The sequence below is a fragment of the Crocodylus siamensis genome, chromosome 3, assembly GCF_052110815.1.
Source record: "Crocodylus siamensis isolate JL-2025a chromosome 3, ASM5211081v1, whole genome shotgun sequence".
NCBI lineage: Eukaryota > Metazoa > Chordata > Crocodylia > Crocodylidae > Crocodylus > Crocodylus siamensis.
The window spans coordinates 110,176,907-110,194,686 of record NC_143397.1 but is presented as its reverse complement, the minus strand read 5'-3'; positions in this window follow the sequence as shown (position 1 = coordinate 110,194,686).

Sequence of the window (17,780 nt, the reverse complement as noted above, 5' to 3'; positions counted from 1 at the left end):
CCTCCAGGATGGATGGTCAAAAGCGACTGGCTCCCATAACACAGTTGACGCCAAAACTGTTTAGGGATGCCTTTAGGATGTCCTTGTACCGCTTCTTTGGTGTGCCATGAAAGCATACTCCGTTTGACAGCTTGCCATAGAAGATTTTCTTTGGCAGGAGGTTGTCAGGCATTCTTGAAAGGTGACCAGGCCGCCTTAGCTGTGCCAGTTTCAGTAGTGTGTGAATATTGGGAAGAGCTGATTTTCTGAGCACTTCGGTGTCCAGAGTCTTGTCCTGCCTCTCGATCTTTAGTATCTTTCACAGGCAGCACAGGCAGAAGTGGTTGAGTTTCTTGGCAAGAGGCTGGTAGGTGGTCCAGGTTTCACAGGCATAAGGGAGGGTCGGGCAAATGATGGCTTTGTAAAACTTCAGTTTCGTCGACATTCCCATGTCTGTGGTCCCAGACTGATTTATGGAGTCTGCCGAAGGCCACGTTAGCTTTTGCTAGCCGAAGGTTAACCTGAGTGTTTAACCCACACTGAAATCACGCAAGATGCTTCTGAAAAAAACTGGTCTAGGTATCTTGAGGCATATTTAGCACTTCAGTAACTCTGGCCCATATAAACTTTTTAAATAGTCTTAAATGACTCCATCTCGTAAAATGGGAACACCTCCTAAGTATATAATAGATGCATCTATATGAGATGCTTTAGTGCATGTTAGACTAATCTAATGCACAGTAAAGCATCACCATCTACACATGTGCAGCAATTACTGCACAGTGGTTAGCCTAATGCTCCCTTTTCTACTACCTGGAGATACAGGTAATAGAAATTGGTGGATTAAACTAATGTGCCAAAGCACACATGAAGATGCTGACCAGGAGCAAATTGCTCCCGGTCAGCCTAGGGAGCAGGGGGCCATGGGGTGGGCCAGCCCCATGGAGATTAGGATGGTAGCTGCTGGGCAGCTCTCCCAGCCCCATGGAGATTAGGACAAGCCCTTGTTCCCCCTGCCAGCTCAGAGCTGGCAGCCAGGGCAGCCTGGAGCTCCCCCTGGGTGCTGCAGGGGTGGCAGAGCAGAGCAGGACCAATGCTAGGCTGAACTGCCACATTCAGGTGCTTGTGGGGGCTCAATTTAATGTGCCTGATTGCACGTGTAGATGTGCTCAATATTGCATAAAACTGTAGCATTCATGTGCTAAAGACTCCGTAAGCGAGCCAGAAAATCACATATTGTCTTGCAAGGAACAGTACAACTCCATCCATTCACCAAGCCAAAGGTCCTAGGGGAAATATTCTTCATGCCTGTGGGAAAGGAACTGCAGCTAGTAAGAATTAATCACTTAATGAACTAATTATACTCAGAATGGGCACATTGCTTTATTCCATGACATATGACATAAATAGACCCATTTAAATGTGAAGAAAATATATGATTTGTATTGCCTCCTTGTTATTGTCAAGAGCTTAATAGGATTGAAGAAGGGATTAGTTATTTATATTAATAGTGAGAACATCCACAGTTACATTAGACAGGATACAAAAATGAAGAAGGAATATAAGACCTCATGCATCAGTGCGTTAGTCAAACTGAAGGAAGGAGTCAGGAAGAACATTCCATTGGAAACTGGTTATTCTCTTATATAACCCATGCAGTGCAGTGTTTCTTGCTTTTCTTCTAAAGCAGCTGGTTCTGGTTCTTGTTTGAGATTAAATATTGACTAGATGAGCAGCTGGTCTTCTCAGATGTAGCAATTCCTGTGTTTCTAAGATCATCTCAGCCTTTCTGCCTTGGTTTAGACTGCAAGTTTTTCAGGGAATGGATTCTCTCTTGCTCAGTGCTTATGCAGTTTTTGGTACAACTGGGCCCCAATTTCCACTGGCATCCTTTGTGTACATCCCATGCATATCCAAATCCTAATTGTGTGAGAGCACTGCCTGGTGCAAGTTTGAGATGGACCTTAATAGTATTGCTAATGCTACTATCTCCTTCTAAGTAACTGGCTACTGTTGACTTTCTCCCACACCTCTGTGTAATCCTCTCCAAAATGTCTGTCAGCCTTCCAAGCACCAGGCTCAATAGCAAGCAAGGAATTCCACTACCAAAAGAACAAATGGTTGATTTATTATTCACCGGTCTCTAGGGTTTCAGCGTCGCTCTGAGTTAGCAGAATTTTCCTCATAGTTATTTAACACTCTGCAGTTTAATACGCGCACAACCAGAGGAGACAATAAATACAGTAAGGTCATTAATATATACCGTGTATTTCCTATTATTTTCTCTTTGGGCTAACTCCATGGGAACAGAGTAACAATGCTGTTAAATTCATTGTAATATAAAGACTTAGGACTTTGACTTAACAAATAAATCACTGCAAAAATATTCACTAAAACTTTACCCTTAAGTCTGAATAATTGCTGCATATCGGATACTAAGCATTTCCAGGAAAATGAACGGAGTCTTGTTAGGCTGTTACAAGCTTAAGAAAATGTGGTATCGTTATAGACTTTTTTGGGTCTGAAGGACTGCAGTGGACCCTCTAGCACCTGTCTAAACCCTGTTAAAATCAATGGGAAAACTCCCATTGATTTAGTAAGATTTAGATCATCTCTCCTAGGGGTGAAGGCTGATCTTGTGGTTGGAACACTGGCAGGGGGAAAGAAAGCATAAGTACTTTTCCCAGCTGGGCAGCAGGCTTTCTGTGTGACTTTAGAACAAAGTAGTGTAAGATTGACATTGTAGCTGTGATGGTCCAGAAATTTTACCTTGTTGGTCCAATAAAATACCCTAAGAGATCCTTGCCTTTAGAGCAAGTCATTCAAGATTCAAGAAAATCCTGTCCCAATCTTTCCCTTAGTTTCTGGCAGTAGAACTAGTGAAATCTAGTTCATAAAGAACAGGTGTCTTGTGTACCACCTGCTGCAGCAACTAGCTCAGTTCTTTAAAAGACTGTGTCTGACAGCTCACAGCACAGAGAGGGGTGGGAGGCATGGGAGGGAACATAGCTGACTCTTGTCTTTATGCACAGGCGGTATGGGAGTCCTGTGGAGACTGCAGGGGCTGGAGTGGCTCTGTTGTCCTGAGGGAGGAGTCCTCTATTAGGAGTGTGCGAGGCGGGCCCTATTTGATTTGGATTCGGCTTGAATCGAAGACGGCGGTTCGATTAGTTGATTTGGATCACTGTCCCTGATTCGATCCGGCCGAATCTGATTCTGAAGATTCAATGCTGATTTGGGGAATCAGTGATTCGGCCATAGACACAGCTTTACAAGTTTCTTCTACATACCTCAAGATACCAGCATGGCTTGTGAACACTACAATGCTGGGGTGTATGGAGTGTCCCACAGGAGTGGGGGGGGCGCCTCCATGTGCTCAGTGGTGAACTCTGAAGTAGACCAGAAGTACTTATGGTCCACTTCTGGGTCTGCTCGGGAGCATGCGCCCCCAGCTCAGCGATCGGCTCTGGGGGGACCCTAGGTGTCCTCCCAGACCCAGGAGGCACCAGTTGTTTAGCCGGTGGGGTGCCGGAGGGCCCCCTGCATGCTCCCTGGTGGACCCAGAAGTGCTTCTGGTCCACTCCCAGGTCTGCTGCTGAGCACGCTGGGGAGCCCCCCGCGCTCCTGTGGGATGTTCCATGTGCCCCACCCTTGCAGCATTTATGAGCCGCCTGCTACCTAGAGGTACGTAGAAAAAACATTTAAAGCTGTGTCTATGTCCAAATTGCCAAATCTCTCCAAATCGATTCAGAGCATTTCGACTGGATTCGATTGGGAGAGATTAAAGGGTCCTCTGATTCAATTCGGATTTGGAGATTGAGCCATAGAATTGGGCTGAATCTCTGCTGAATCAAATCAGGGACCAAAGCTTCGCACAGCCCTATCCTCTATCTGGTCTCTTCCTCCCTATCTGACAGTCATCTGAGAATTTGCCACTTAATTATGCTGTTACTGGACTTGAGGAAGCAAATGGTGATAGTGCTGTTACTTACCTACTTCACATCAAGGTTAGGTGCTGAACCCAGTGTACCTAAAGCAAGTTAAGACCTGTGGATTATGCCATCCAAGTGCAAAGTATTATGTTATTTTAGTGTCTGCTTCTTCACTCACACCATGCTATAGAAAGACATATATCATTATTTGTAAACCATCTCTGTTAAATGGCTGCCAAGCCCGTGACAATCTCCAGTTGTGATGACTGTATAACCTTCGTTAACTTGTTCTGCTGCCAAACTCTTCTCCATTTTTCCAGTTCTAAAAGGGAAAGTACTAACTCTAAAAAGCCTTTCTTTAAAAGCAGTGTGGGTCCTGTTACTAACTATCCCTAAGAACCACAACATCTTGAATGTCATGTGATATCAGATTTGTCACTCATCAAAAAAAAAAAGTCACAGCTTGTTTTTCAAATTTAAAAAATGGAACCATTTGCTTTTCATTTTGGTTCTGCCTTTCATATAGGTGCAAGTGTCCCATATATGGGCTACACCCTATATGTGTGCTATGCCCTGGAAGCCCTCCTGCTCTTCCATACTTTACAAGAACCATTTATTGCACTGAACTACAGGTGAAAATGACACATACTGTATTTACCTGCATACCTCATGCCCCTAAATAAGATGCATATCTTGGTTGCAGAAGGTGAATGAAGGAAAAAAGAGAATGTATTTGAAAATACCAATAACAAGTTATCAAGGACATAAAGGAGGTTGGGGCAGAGTGTTACCTGTCCTGGTCCAGACTTACTACACTTTAGTGGTTGTTTTCGCATGGGCACAGGCTATGGCTGGGAGACAGGCTCCCTGCACTCTGGCAGAGGCTGCTGTGGGATAGGTGTATGCTGCTGTCCTGCTGAAGCAGCCCCTCAGTGGAGGCTCCCCATGCGTTGTCAGTCTACTTGTGCTTGTGCCCCACGTTCCCTTTCCTCCCCTTCCAGGTACATTACTCAGGAAGAGAGAAATTAACCTTGTGCAGCGAGCATGTGGGGCTCCTATTGTCCACACCCAGCAGCTAGAGAGCTGCTTCTATTCACTGTGCTGCCCCCCATCCAGCACACACAGGGGTACATTCCTGTTCCCCATTCCACTTAGTTAAAAGGAAACTTCCAAGCTGTTGCCAGATGCTACACCAGGGGCAGGCAATTATTTTGGGTGGAAGATCGCTTGTCCAGTTTTGGCAGGCTGTGGAGGACTGCATAGGTAGCCCCACCCCTTGACAGGTGCCCCGCCCCTTGGTCATTATCTTGGGACCAATGTCCCAATGTCTTGGGACCAACATCCCAGGGCCAGCATTGGTGGGGCCCAAAGTGGGGCTCAGGCTGGCAGGGGTCTGTGGAACCGGGCTGGGCTGCACCAGCAGGGAGAGTGGGGAGCTGGCCCGGCTCCATAGAGCCCCTGCTGGCTGGGACCCCATGCTCCTGCCACCCTGCTCTGAGCCCCACTGGCACTGGCCCTGGGGCACTGGTGTGGGTCCCATGCTCCCACTCGCTCCCTGCCCACTCACACCCAGCGGCCCCCAGCCCCACGGCGCAGGTGGGGGGAAGTGCACAGCCCTGACCCCCTGTATACCAGCAGGGAAGAAGCTGGTGCTGAGCATGGAGAAAAGTGACCCCTTGCCCACCCCATGGCCAGTGCTCTCTGCTGCAGGCACTCGCAGGCCATGAGGGGCTGTCTGGAGCAGGCACAGGCAGCCCCACGCGGGCTGCAAGCAGCCTGGCAGCGGGGCTGGGTTAGAAGTTGGTGCTGAGCATGAGGGGTGGGAAGCAGCTCTTCACCTGCCCCATGCCTAGTGCCCCACACTTGAGCCGCTTGCACCAGCTGGCCTGGGGCTGCCTGCTCCGGACAGCCCCATGTGGGCTGCGAGTGCTTGCAGCTGGGAGTGCCGGTCATGGGGTGGGCAAGGGGCTGCTTTTCTCCATGCAGGGAAGGAACCCAGGGAAAAGCTAAGTGTGGGGGGGGGGGAGAAGCAACCCCTCTCCTGCCTCATGGCTGGCATTCCCTGCTGCAGCTGCTTGCAGCCCATGGGGCTGTCTAGAGCAGGCACAGGCAGCCCCATGCAGGCTGCAAGCAGCTGCAGCATGGGGTGCCAGCCACAGGGTGGAGAAGGGGCTGCTTCCCCCCTCAATGCTCCTTCCCTGCCTGGGGTCCCCCCCCACTTTTTCCCTCCCCCCCCACTTATCTGCAGTTCCAGGGTGGAGCAGCCATGTGTTCCCAGGCTAGAAGCCCTGGCGGGGGCTTCTGGCTGGGACAGTGGGGCCGGGTGGGCCCCACTGCTGTTGGAGCCTGCTGGGCTTCCCCTGGGTCCTACTGCCTTTTGTTCCTGTCATTTTTGACAGGAACCAAGGGCAGAGAAATATTAATTTTCTAAATTTTTTAGGGGCCCTGCAGGCCAGATAGAATGGCCTCGTGGGCTGGATCCGGCCTGCGGGCCATATTTTGCCCACCCCTGTGCTACATTGTTGCAGACCTTGCTACCCAGTCAGTGTGTGCTAGAGGAGGCAGCACAGTAAGCAGCTGTATTCCCTTGCTTAAGATTCCCCTCCCTCCACAATTTCCAGCAGCTAATTTTGAGAAAAAGTTGTGTATATTATATGAGAAAATATGGTAGGCATGACACCAGGGTGCCTCTTGGGGTTCACCAGTTCACCAGGGTGCCTCTTGACAAACTGACAGAGAACAGATTTAGACTAGACATCAGGAAGAACTACTTCATGGTAAGGGTGAAGATTTTGGAATGGGCTTCCAAGGGAGGTGGTGCTCTCCCCTACCTTGGGGGTCTTTAAGAGAAGGTTGGATGGGCATCTGGCTGGGGTCATCTCACCCCAGCACTCTTTCCTGCCCAGGGCAGGGAGTCGGACTCGATCTGTTGAGGTCCCTTGCGACCCTAGCATCGATGAATCTATGATATCAGTCACCCTCATAAGTGTGAATCAGTCACTTTTACAGGTGTGAGATAGAGTGTATGACTCCTATGCTGACCCTGAAAGGTTTAACTGGAATCAGAGTGCAATTACTACACATCAGAGGCTGGGCCAGGTTCAGTTAAAGATAACCTCTAACTGTGGGTACTGAGTAACTAATAAAGGACTGCAGGACTAGGAGAAAGGTGGGAAGCCCAAAAAGAAGAGATAATGGGAGTCTCTCCCAAGAAGGGAACTCAGAGAAGCAGCCTTGGAGAGGTCTTCTAGGAGAGATACCAAGAGGGCTACAGCAATGGAGATAATTCCTGTGATGGAGTTGAAAGAAGGAAAAAGGTCAAGGATGTAACTCCATGGGCTAATATTCCAGTTATGGAAGAAGATATTTGGGAAGAGACAGAAGTGGTCTAAGGAGATGGGGAGGAGGCTGGAGGAATAGACAGTCTCCTTGGACTATCACCCAGAGGGAGGGTCTGGATTTCTCTACCAGGTGTTGTCCCCTAGTGTGAAATACTTAATTACGAAATCTGAAAAGAAGGGGTAAGGCCCCCTGAGCCAAATGTTTGGGGCTCAGGGCTTGTCAGGACCTTGTGAACTATTTATTGTTTGTGGGGCCTTCTATGACCCTGGGAGTGGTGAGACTATGTGTGACCTGATGAAAGGTCTGGGTCTCAAGAAGAGGTGGACCACTATAGGGGCTGTCGGTGGTTGTCAGCAGAGGGCACTAGATGAGATACTGGTGCACAGTGTGAAGAAACATGCTGACTGGGGAGTTGCCTTTCAAGAGGGTGTAATGTCATTATGAGTCTCAGCTGATTCTTAGGCAGCTGGGCTCTTGCAACACATAATTAATCTACAGACTGTTCTTCTATATGCTGCTTAAATGTTATATCGCATAATCCTGATTCACATGGAGGTAGTTTGGTTGTTAGTGCCACAAAATCTTTAATGGCTCTGTGCATTATAAGGGCAGTTGATTTTATTCTTCTCACTTCTAATTTCTGTGGATTTTTTTGGTCTGGGTTCTCCAGTCCAGCCCCGCTTTGGAACGTATTTAAGCATTTGCCTAAGTCCTATCAATTTCAATGGGTCTTCATCATGTTCTAAAAGATAAGTATGTGTTTAAGTGCTTTTATATATAGGGATACATTGAAGCATATACTGAATATTTTTGCTGAATTAGGTACTTTAATAATGTCTGGGGACTGTTTTTCCACCTCTGAATTTAGTTGATGGATAATACAATTATTTGCCTACATTGATAGAGTAAAACCTATGCTGCCATTGGCCAGCTAATTACTTTTCTACTAACCTCCCTCCATGGTGAAGTTATACCATGGGCAAGACTTAAGTACATAAAAACTTAGGAAGTGCCATACTGTGTCAGACCAATGGTCCATCTGTCCCAGTATCTTATCTCCCACAGTGGCAAAAGTGGATGTTATACAGCTGGGGTTCCCAACCCCCGGGCCGCAGCCTGGTATTGGGCCACTAAGGGTTCGCTGCCAGTTTTCAGGACAGTCGACTGCTGGACCAGAAGTGACCGTGGACCGGCAAACCGCGGCCCTGCAGAGCCAGGCAGAGAGGCCGTGACTCCTCCCACAGAGTCTGCGGCAGCAGTTTGGCCCACCCCGCTGGCTGGGGGGTGGAACTAGCTTTACCTGTGTTCCAGCTGGAAATTTGGGCTGCGGGGCTCAATGCGTTGGTCCGCAGTTTGCCGGGCTGCAGCCACTTCTGGTCTTCAGTTTGCCAGGCTGTGGCGTAAAGAAGTGGGGAACTGCTGTTATACAGGGAGAAGAAAAAAGTGGATTCATCTAAGAGTGGTGTCCCCGCTATTCATTACCGTTCCTGGCATCCACCATCATTGGTTTAGAGGTGACAAAGGAAACATTTCCAAGCATTCTGTTAAAGAGCTATTAATAGATTTATCATTAATGAATTTGTCTTGTCCCTTTTTTAACCTAATTATGCTATCGGCCTGTACCACCTCCTGTAGCAGTGAATTCCTCATTGCATAAAAAGTACTTTTTGCTATTTTTAAACCTGTCTCCTACTAATTTCAGTCCCAGTAATCTGGCACTTGGTAGACAAGAGTTCCCTGTTTACTTTGTCTTCTCTCTTCATGATTTTATAAACTTCTATCATACTCCTTCTCAGCCTTCTCCTTTCCAAACCAAAGAGTCCTAGGTTTTTTAGTTTCTTCTTGTATGGCAACTGCTCCATATTCCTGATCATCTTGTTTGCTCTTCTCTGCACCTTTTATAATTCTACTAGATCTTTTTTGAAATATGGGAGCCAAAACTGCACTCAAAATTCACGGATGTCGGCACAGCATGTATTTGTATAATGGTATGATGATGTTCTCAATTTTGTTTTCAATTCTCTTCTTAATGATGCTTGACACTTTTTTGGCTTTTTTGGTCACCACTGTACATTGAACTGATATTTTTAAAGAACTGTTTACAGTTACTCTAAGGTTTCTTTCCTGAGTTATAACAGCTAATTCAGAACTCAGCATTGTGTATGTATAGTTGTAAGTAGTTTTCTTCATGTGTGTTACCTTGCACTTGTTAATATTTAAGTTCATCTGCCACTTTTTTGCCCATTCACTTAACTTAATGAGCTCTTTCTGAAGCTTCTCTCCATCCATTGGGATGCAGTACCATCACTGAGATTTGACTATCCAGAACAATTTGGTATCATCTGCAAACTCTGAGATTTCACTGTGCCACCCCCATTTCCAGGTCACTTTTGAGCTTCCTCAATGCTAAAAAGATTCATAGACGTTAGGGCTGGAAGAGACCTCGAGGATCATCAAGTCCAGCCCCCCTGCCCCAGGGGCAGGAAGTCAGCTAGGGTCAAGGGATTCCAGCAAGATTAACATCCAAACATTTCTTGAATGAGTCCAGAGTAGGTGCCTGGACCACTTCTGGATAGAGTCAATTCCAGCTCTTGGGGGCTTAGACAATAAAGAATTCTTTTCTTCTGTCCAGTCTAAAACAGTCTTGGAGGAGTTTATGACACTTGGGGTGCTCTGGTGAACAGATGTTCTCCCAGATCCTGATGTGTACACCCCTTATGTACTTATAGGCAGCCACCAGGTCCCCCCTGAGCTGGCGCTTTTCGAGGCTGAAGAGTCCCATGGCTCTCAGCCTCTCTTCATAAGGCCTATTCTCTTGCCCTCTGATCATGCGTGTGGCTCTCCTTTGCATGCTCTCAAGCTTCTCCACATCCTTCTTGAATTGTAGAGCCCAGAATTAGATGCAGTACTCCAGCTGTGGCCTTGCCAAGGCTGAGTAGAGTGGGAGGATGACATCCTGAGATTTACTTGAGACACATCCATTTAAAAGTAACCATTTAACTCTACCCTTTGCTTCCTATCTTTTAACCAGCTCTCAATACACACAAAAAACCCCCCATTTTCCTCCAATCCTGTGGCAACACAGGTTTTTTTTAAAGCCCTTTGGTGAGGGAGCTTGTTGAAAGTTTTTTGGAAGTCCAATATATTATATCATCTGGGTCCCCCTTGTCCACATGCTTGTTAGCATCCTAAAAAAACTCCAGCAGATGGATTCCACCACCTCTCTGGGTAACCTTTTCCAGTGCTTTACTACCCTGCTCATGAGAGAGTTTTTCCTAATATCTAACTTAAACTTCTCTTGCTGCAATTTGAGACCATTGCTTGTTCTGTCATCTGCCACCACTGTCAAAAGTCTAGCTCCATCCTCTCTGGAGTGACCAGAGATAGTTGGAGACTGCTACTAAGTCTCCTCTCAGTCTTCTTCTCTTCTTCAAACTAAATCAGCCCAGTTCCTTCAGCCTTTCCTCAGAAACCATGTACCCCAGCCCTTTAACCATTTTTGCTGCTCTCTGCTGGACTCTCTCCAATTTGTCCATATCTTTTCTGTAGTAGGGGGCCCAAAACTGGACACACTACTTCAGATGTTGCGTCACCAGTGCTGAATAGAGGGGAAGAATGTTCAGTGTACAGTGGTGACCAAAACTTCATGAGATTTCTTTTAGTCCAACCCTCCAATTTGTTGAGATCTGTCTGAATTCTAGCCTTACCCTCCAGTGTATCTACTCCAGTGTCCCCCATCCTGGTGTCATCTACAAACTTGCTGAGGGTATATTCCAACCCATTTTCTATGTTGTTGATGAAGATATTGGACAAAACCAGTCCCAGGACTGACTTGATACTGGCTGCCAACTAGACATTGAGCCATTGATTACTACCCTCTGAGACCAGATACTCCTTCCCTCCCCAACAAGACACTGCCTCCTGCCCCCATCCCTGACAATACCCTTACTGAACCCCAATGCCCACCACCAATAAAACACCCTCTTTCCCATGCAACTATTTACAAGACTGTAGTTGCTGGGCTGCTGGCACCTATGGCACAGAGTCTGGGAAGAAGCGCCTGGCATCGTGGTGAGGCCAGCTGCCCAGGACCTCAAGCAGGGGTGAGGTCGGGTGGTATCCAGGCTGCTCCCCTTCCTCCTCCATGGGGGCAGGCCCTGCAGGGGCTATCTTCTGTTCAGGGGCTATGTGGCAGGTGCAGGCATGGGGGCACGAGCTTAGGTGACTGGCTTAACTACCTTCTCAGGAGCAGAGGAAGGGGACCCTGGTCACTGAAATTGCTGCTAGATCTCCTCCCAGGATCACTGGGCCAGGGCTGGGGGCAGGGCCATTGGCTGGGAAGTGGGTAGCTGCCAGGTGGTAGGCAGGGCCAGGGTCAGTGGCTGGGCAGCCACCAGCATGAAGGAGGCCACCAGGGCCAGGATGCTGTTGAGCACCCAGCAGTTCTCCTCTGGCCCTCACTGCCCAAGCTGCCATGAAGTCCTGCCACTCCTGACTGGCCACCATTCTCTTGAGGAGGCCAGTATGCTTTTCTTTGAGGTCTAGGAGTCTGGTGCAATATGCCCACTCCTTGTGACTCTTTCCTGCTCTTGTGTGGCCCACTCCTGCTTGTGTGCGACCCTCTCCTGCTCACACATGATGTCCTCCATGCATCAGACCTGTGAGTCTGCCAGGTGCTCCTCCACTATGGTAACCAGCTGATCTAGGGGTGGGGTTCAATCCTGTGTCCGCTGCTGTCAGAGGCAGCACATGCAGAGGGCACTGGCTGTCAGGGCACCGTCCCTGATGCTGCATTCCCAGTGGCAGCTAGTGCCTCCCCCCCACAAACAGCTGTTGGACCTGCAGAGCAAGAATAGATAGGCTCTTTTACATTACATGCTGCCCAGCCTCAGATTGGGCCTCGTGCCTGCATAGGTGCGTAGGGACCATGGTAATTTGACCAGGCAGCTTCTGCCACAGGCTGCTACCGGCTGAGCCCTCCATCTCCACTCCCTTTGCAGGGGTAGGCAGCCTACTTGGGGCTTGCTAAAGGCAGCTTGCTTTCCTAATCCCTTCCCTAGGCCAGGACTGGCTCCTAGCAGTAACTGCCATGGCTGCTCTGGCCCAACACTTCCACTTCTCCCCCTGCAGGTGTCCTGACTAAATTGTCTCTGCACCTTGGCCCTGCCCCAAATTGCCATGAGGTCAGCTGTCTCTCTTACCACACAGCTGAGGCCCCAAGCTGCTCATCCCATAACTGGGGCTGCCTCTGAAAGGAACTCCAGGTGCTGTCAGCTCCAGCTCAGTGAGAGGCATGGTGCCCAGAGACCTGGCAGATGCAGCCACTGGTCTTGAGAGGAATGCCAGGGGCAGGCAGGAGCACTGGTCCCCCCCCGCCGCAAGTGCCGGCCAAGAAGGGGAGCGCTGTGGCACTCCCAGAAGCAGCTGTAGCCACTTCAAGAATCAGCCACAGAGACTGGCCATCTCAGTTGGTCATGGGGAAACCCTCCCCCCGGTCAGCAGGATCAGCCATGGGGGGACCCCCCCTCATCAGAGAGATTGGCTGTGGTGGGAACTTACCCCCCCAGTTGCTGACTGGTCATGGGGGGTGGATGGGAAGTGCCCCTCCTGACTAAGGTGGCACCAGTTGCCCATGGCCACACTACACACTAGTGGCATTCCCCTCAATGCTACTCTGGAAACTTCCATCTCTAACATGTTTGAAGGGAACAGTCCCAGAAAAAATTCACTGCTTCATTCCTAAGTATGGCATATGCATGCAGGAGAAGGTGGGTAGATTTTCTTAGGAGTAACTCCAGTGGGACATGCGGAAGACACAGGGCAGATATATCCCAAGAGAACCTGTTCAGAGACTTCTGATCAGAGTATTTAGCTATTTTGAAATGCTTCAGGATTAGAGTGAAAGGCTTGGCTCCCCTGTTCAGCTCAGTAGGCCCATCTACACGAGATGCTACAACACCATAGTGACAAGCTACAGTGACGTAGCTCATCACTATGGCAACATAGCATTAGTAGGCACTAACCGTGATGCTACCACTACTGCACAGTAGCTTGTTGCTGCTGCACAGTAGTGCCAAAAATTATCTGTGTGCCTCTGGGACTGTGCAGTACTGGCAGGTACTGCACAGTCAGGGGCACATGTTGATGTGCCTAGTGTGACTGTATCTTACAAATGTGTTAATAATTATATGACATCCCTTACATATTTCATGACTATGAAATATGGTACAGATTAGTACAAGGAAAGATCAGATATTTGCTTTTTATGTTTATTGCATTACTTTATATTATGACAACTTCCTTGAGAGAGGACATTTTTCCTTTGCTTATTTTAGAGAGAGTCATTAAATAATGATCAGACTGCACAAATGTGCGTGATGCTTTTCTAATTGCCATCCTAATTGTAAAACTGGACAGTGGTTGATCCTGTAAGTTCTGGGAAAGTACTAAGTTAATGATAAATGATTGATGAATCCTCTTACAAAACTAGGAGGACTCTCAACATCTTTCCCTTGAGGGCTTTGGTTTATTTCACAATATCTCACTTAGCTCCAATATTTGATTTTTAATACCTTAACCTTGAAATTCACCCCCAAGCAGAGGCCTAAGGTTTATACATCACTTATGTTACATTAAAACTTTCAAAATGAGGCTTGAGTGTCTTACAAGTTTACATGCAGGCTTTATACTCTTCCTCTAAACAGGTTTAGATTTGCAGGAGTTCTGAGCAATGCTTCCAAAATGTTGGCATGCCCTTAGAGATGTCAAAAAAACAGCACTTCCAGCTTAGATGCATGGAACCCTTTTCCTTGTTCTAGTGGACAGAGATTGGTTCCTTATATGCCACTGCCATCAGGCACTTGGGTTTGTGTGGGGGTGAGAGATGTCCATGCATATAGCCTTTTTTGTTTTGGGGTAATGAACAAGAGGTTACAGTGTGTTTGGGTGTGTGTGTTGGGGGTGGGAATTCAGATCAGAGTCTCTTCTTCTTGTGGCATTGTTGAAGTATTTGGACAGATCTCTTATAGCTAGATCAAAAGACAGAACGTAGGTATCAAATTTAAGACTGAATCCTGAAAACCCTTGCCCAGCTGCCACCTAATTCTTGAGGAATCTATCTCCCTAGCCATGCAACTTTTTGATCTTAAAGTAACTCTTAAAGTTCTCTGAGCTTCTAAATAGTAGTTTATCTAAAGACTGTTATGACAAATGCATTAACATCCTCTGAGGCAGGGATAGGAACCCAAGCCCCACCTTTCCTCTTCCTTGGGAGTGTCCTAATCACTCTGTTAAAGAGCTGAGCTTCCCCTAATTTTTCCTGTTCCACAGTCCAATGAGTTTTGCATTCCAAATTGCACATGGCCCAGATTCCCTGGAGTGGGGGGTAGGCGTGGTGAAGAACACCTCCAATATAGAACAGCTTAGAGTTAAGTGGCATGGGCACCCTCCTGGAAAAAGGAAGATGTGGGTTTGAATCTTCTCAGGGAGAGGAAAGAATTGAGCCCAGGCCTCTTATATCCTGGCCAAGTAATTTAGCTGCTAGCTTATTGTAAATTGAGGGGTGGAAGATGACCCCGCCTTATCTTCCTTTTCCTCCTTTAACTATGTTTTAAACAGAGAAGAGCAGTCCCTGCTTGGTTTGTGAGAGAAGTCATAGACACCTACCTTTGGGAAAGGATTCAAGGTTGTGGATCCTGAGTGAAGAGAAATACTCTCTGGGGCGCATCCACACATGCAGGCATGTGTGCTTGTAGCAGCTCAAATAGGAGTGGTGCAAATATGAACTGGAGATTTTTGCTTCAGCACACATGTCTAGACATGCACTTTGGTGTGGGGCAAGTTGTGCCACTTGGGGCAAAATGACCCTGCCCAGCTCCTCCCCAGTCTGCAGCCAGAGGGAGCTAGAACCTGGGACCAGCACTTGTGCTGGACCAAGCAGTATAAAAACCTGCCCTGTGTTGCCTTCATCAGTATAAAAAGCTGCCATGGCAAGCAGCTTAGGGCTACTCACTCTCAGGAGCTTCAGGGGAGGAGTATCTGGGAGGAAGTTGGCTATGCCCCTTCCTGTCTCAGGATGCTGCTGCTAGCTTGGTGTCAGGAGCTTCCACCACTGCTGCTGCCACTTGTTCTGCTGCTGCCCCCTCTCAGCAGAGAGGGAGATTCCTTGATGCACCACCTTGTACCACTCAACACCTATGGGTGAAACGTTGAAACCATTCTGATGAAACAAAATGGAACAGTGCTTTTGAAATTAAATGAAACTGAGATTGAAACAGATGTTGAAGCAGAACAGTGCTGGTTCACAAAGCCCTAGAGTTTTAGTTTCGTATACCCTAATATGGGTTCACATGTAGGCAGTGTGGTGTGGACTGCCCAGCTAATCTGTCAACTGCTCAGTAAACATCTCATGTAAACATGCCCAGAATTTCCTATTGGCTCTTGGTGGATCCCATCTCATCATAGTGGTTGTTGTGGATCCTAGTCTCAGGCACCTAATTCTCCCCAGGGTCTGCCTACAAAGGTGAGGGTTCTGGATTCCACTCCAGTGGCCAGGCACTTAACAGTTAAGCACAGCAGGGCTCAGCATCACAGCATCTGTGTTCCTTTTTGGATCTACTTCTTACTTCAGCTTCCAGCTAGAGCTGCATTTTTTTTCTTCTTGTGTCAGGAATCAGGGAAGGAGGCAGACATACAAGCCCCCATCTGGCCCTGGTTGCCTTGGTGGGACTGGCTACCAGCTGCCTGAGCGTCACCAGCTGGCCCAAGATGGGTGCAGCTGATATATATAAGCTGCATACCATGTGGTACTCTATGGGCTTGCAACAAGACAGGTTCTATCTAGCTCCAGGGCTCCTGATCCATTGTTCCTTGCTCTGTAGTCTGGTTCCCTCTCTCTGAGACTGGTTCCCTGCTCCCTTGTCTAGATCCCCTTACCTAGAACCCTTCTGCCTAGCTCCTGGCAGCATCTGGCTGTACCTTTGCCTAACCCCAGTGTTTGCACTTCCCAGTTTATGATCCTTGGTTCTTGGACTTCCCAGCCTTGTACCCTTACCCCTGAAATCTGATTCTCCCCACTTCTGGGTTATGCCTGTGACACTACACTTCCTCTGCTTCATGGGAAGCAGATAGGTTAGAACTTGAATAATCTGATTGAGGCTCTGTAAGTGAAGTCTTATGTTAACATGGTCTTATGTAAAATTCTTAGAAAACAGCCTCCATATTCTTCTGCCTCCAAATATCTTAAATGAGTTCTTTAGGTTATGGACAGAAGTTACACACAGACTGGTATAAGTGATCAGAAACTGATTCAGATCTGTAACACACCAGAAGTTTAGTACATATAAACTACTTTCAAAATGACCAAAGCTGGTTTAAGATAAACCTGTAGTATCAGTCTTAAGTGATTTAGGTTAAATCACTGAACTTCTGTCCCAGATCCCCTCCAGATTCAAGTCAACTCCCAGTCCCCCAGCATCCCAGGATATTTTGTACCTCTTCCCACAAACCCTGTCTCACAGGGTGTGTGGGCTAATCTTGGCCCAAGCTGTCTGCTACAGCCAAGCAGGGAGGCATGCTCTAGTGCCCCCCTGGCTTCTTGCCTGAGCCATTGCAGGCACATGGCTGCATTTCTGGAATCAAAATCAATGTCTGCTCACTTGCTTATTGGTTCAATCTATGCAGCTTAGACTAACCTGAGAAGATTGAACCAATTCAGCCTCAGGCTTTTTGACAATCTGTACTTAGCCTACATTCTGGAGGTTTCTCAGAGCCTCTTCATTTGAAAGTCTCAGGGAAAGAGAACAAGGTAATTAAGAAGTCTACCTCTACTCTCCCTTTCCACAATGACTTCATAGTGACATTTTCCTATGTCAGTGTGGACTTTATGAAGATGGCTGTACACTGAATTCTGGCCTTTCACATTCTGGTTGTGGCAGTTCAGAAAAAGGTTACCAGTTGTTTGATATCCTAGAGATGAAAGATAATAGTGAAGAAGCCCTACCAATAAATGAAGGCACAATGGATCCTGCAATTCAGGTCTGGCAATACACAACTACAGTTTCACCTGTACCTTAGACCTCCAGCCAGTAACTTAACTGAGATGGGGGAGAGAGGGGGAGGGGACGGAGTAGGGCAGAAGCTCCAGGAGCTGCTTTTGTTGGGGGACACAAAAAGCAGCCACTGTCATAATTAGCAGAGCAGAAGCTGGCACTACCTCGTGTGTCAGCAACTGCCCTGGGAATAGACCTGCTCTGCTTTGTCTTTGAAACCAGCTTTGTGCCTCAGATCCATTTCTGTTGGCTACTGTCCTTCCTCAGCATTTTCTCCTGTCACTGGGAAGTCTAGGAGAGACAGGTCCTTCAAAATGACTTGCTAGACTTGAGAGCCCTCACAGTTATGGTATGTCACATATGAAAGAGATCTTCCCCTTCAGCTACCTTTTATTTACCTTGCCAGCTAGGAGGTATTGATGAAATCAGGAAACTTCCATCTGTGAAACAGATTTCCATGAATTATAATTCTCCTTGC